A 3,494-nucleotide genomic window follows, 5' to 3' on the forward strand; every position below is an offset into this window, starting at 1 on the left:
ATATATGAGGGGGAATAACACAGCTCCCGGCACACAATGATATGTGGTATTATTATATAGGGGAGAGGGGACCATACAGTGATATATGAGGGGGAATAACACAGCTCCCGGCCCACACTGATATGTGGTATTATTATATAGCGGAGAGGGGACCGTACAGTGATATATGAGGGGAATAACACAGCTCCCGGCACACACTGATATGTGGTATTATTATATAGGGGAGAGGGCACTGTACAGTGATATATGAGGGGAAATAACACAGCTCCCGGCACACACTGATATGTGGTGGTATTATTATATAGCGGAGAGGGGACAATACAGTGATATATGAGGGGAATAACACAGCTCCCGGCACACACTGATATGTGGTATTATTATATAGGGGAGAGGGGACCGTACAGTGATATATGAGGGGGAATAACACAGCTCCCGGCCCACACTGATATGTGGTATTATTATATAGCGGAGAGGGGACCGTACAGTGATATATGAGGGGGAATAACACAGCTCCCGGCACACACTGATATGTGGTATTATTATATAGGGGAGAGGGGACTGTACAGTGATATATGAGGGGGAATAACACAGCTCCCGGCACACACTGATATGTGGTGGTATTATTATATAGCGGAGAGGGGACAATACAGTGATATATGAGGGGAATAACACAGCCCCCGGCACACACTGATATGTGGTATTATTATTATATAGGGGAGAGGGGACAATACAGTGATATATGAGGGGAATAACACAGCTCCCGGCCCACACTGATATGTGGTATTATTATATAGCGGAGAGGGGACAATACAGTGATATATGAGGGGAATAACACAGCTCCCGGCCCACACTGATATGTGGTATTATTATTATATAGGGGAGAGGGGACAATACAGTGATATATGAGGGGAATAACACAGCTCCCGGCACACACTGATATGTGGTATTATTATATAGGGGAGAGGGGACTGTACAGTGATATATGAGGGGAATAACACAGCTCCCGGCACACACTGATATGTGGTATTATTATTATATAGGGGAGAGGGGACTGTACAGTGATATATGAGGGGGAATAACACAGCTCCCGGCACACACTGATATGTGGTATTATTATATAGGGGAGAGGGGACCGTACAGTGATATATGAGGGGAATAACACAGCTCCCGGCCCACACTGATATGTGGTATTATTATATAGGGGAGAGGGGACTGTACAGTGATATATGAGGGGGAAAAACACAGCTCCCGGCACACACACTGATATGTTGTATTAATATTACATAGGGGAGAGGGGACCGTACAGTGATATAAGAGGGGGAATAACACAGCTCCCGGCACACACTGATATGTGGTATTATTATATAGGGGAGAGGGGACCGTACAGTGATATATGAGGGGGAATAACACAGCTCCCGGCCCACACTGATATGTGGTATTATTATATAGCGGAGAGGGGACCGTACAGTGATATATGAGGGGGAATAACACAGCTCCCGGCACACACTGATATGTGGTATTATTATATAGGGGAGAGGGGACTGTACAGTGATATATGAGGGGGAATAACACAGCTCCCGGCACACACTGATATGTGGTGGTATTATTATATAGCGGAGAGGGGACAATACAGTGATATATGAGGGGAATAACACAGCCCCCGGCACACACTGATATGTGGTATTATTATTATATAGGGGAGATGGGACAATACAGTGATATATGAGGGGAATAACACAGCTCCCGGCCCACACTGATATGTGGTATTATTATATAGCGGAGAGGGGACAATACAGTGATATATGAGGGGAATAACACAGCTCCCGGCCCACACTGATATGTGGTATTATTATTATATAGGGGAGAGGGGACAATACAGTGATATATGAGGGGAATAACACAGCTCCCGGCACACACTGATATGTGGTATTATTATATAGGGGAGAGGGGACTGTACAGTGATATATGAGGGGAATAACACAGCTCCCGGCACACACTGATATGTGGTATTATTATTATATAGGGGAGAGGGGACCGTACAGTGATATATGAGGGGGAATAACACAGCCCCCGGCACACACTGATATGTGGTATTATTATATAGGGGAGAGGGGACCGTACAGTGATATATGAGGGGAATAACACAGCTCCCGGCCCACACTGATATGTGGTATTATTATATAGTGGAGAGGGGACTGTACAGTGATATATGAGGGGAATAACACAGCTCCCGGCACACACTGATATGTGGTATTATTATTATATAGGGGAGAGGGGACCGTACAGTGATATATGAGGGGGAATAACACAGCTGCCGGCACACACTGATATGTGGTATTATTATATAGGGGAGAGGGGACTGTACAGTGATATATGAGGGGAATAACACAACCCCCGGCACACACTGATATGTGGTATTATTATATAGAGGAGAGGGGACCGTACAGTGATATATGAGGGGGAATAACACAGCCCCCGGCACACACTGATATGTGGTATTATTATATAGCGGAGAGGGGACTGTACAGTGATATATGAGGGGGAATAACACAGCTCCCGGCACACACTGATATGTGGTATTATTATATAGGGGAGAGGGGACCGTACAGTGATATATGAGGGGAATAACACAGCTCCCGGCACACACTGATATGTGGTATTATTATATAGGGGAGAGGGGACCGTACAGTGATATATGAGGGGGAATAACACAGCTCCCGGCACACACTGATATGTGGTATTATTATATAGGGGAGAGGGGACTGTACAGTGATATATGAGGGGAATAACACAGCTGCCGGCACACACTGATATGTGGTATTATTATATAGGGGAGAGGGGACTGTACAGTGATATATGAGGGGAAATAACACAGCTCCCGGCACACACTGATATGTGGTATTATTATATAGGGGAGAGGGGACCGTACAGTGATATATGAGGGGAATAACACAGCTCCCGGCACACACTGATATGTGGTATTATTATTATATAGGGGAGAGAGGACCGTACAGTGATATATGAGGGAATAACACAGCTCCCGGCACACACTGATATGTGGTATTATTATTATATAGGGGAGAGGGGACCGTACAGTGATATATGAGGAGGAATAACACAGCCCCCGGCACACACTGATATGTGGTATTATTATATAGCGGAGAGGGGACTGTACAGTGATATATGAGGGGGAATAACACAGCTCCCGGCACACACTGATATGTGGTATTATTATATAGGGGAGAGGGGACCGTACAGTGATATATGAGGGGAATAACACAGCTCCCGGCACACACTGATATGTGGTATTATTATATAGGGGAGAGGGGACCGTACAGTGATATATGAGGGGAATAACACAGCTCCCGGCACACACTGATATGTGGTATTATTATATAGGGGAGAGGGGACTGTACAGTGATATATGAGGGGGAATAACACAGCTCCCGGCACACACTGATATGTGGTATTATTATATAGGGGAGAGGGGACCG

This window comes from Pseudophryne corroboree, chromosome 3, assembly GCF_028390025.1.
Source record: "Pseudophryne corroboree isolate aPseCor3 chromosome 3, aPseCor3.hap2, whole genome shotgun sequence".
Classification (NCBI taxonomy): domain Eukaryota; kingdom Metazoa; phylum Chordata; class Amphibia; order Anura; family Myobatrachidae; genus Pseudophryne; species Pseudophryne corroboree.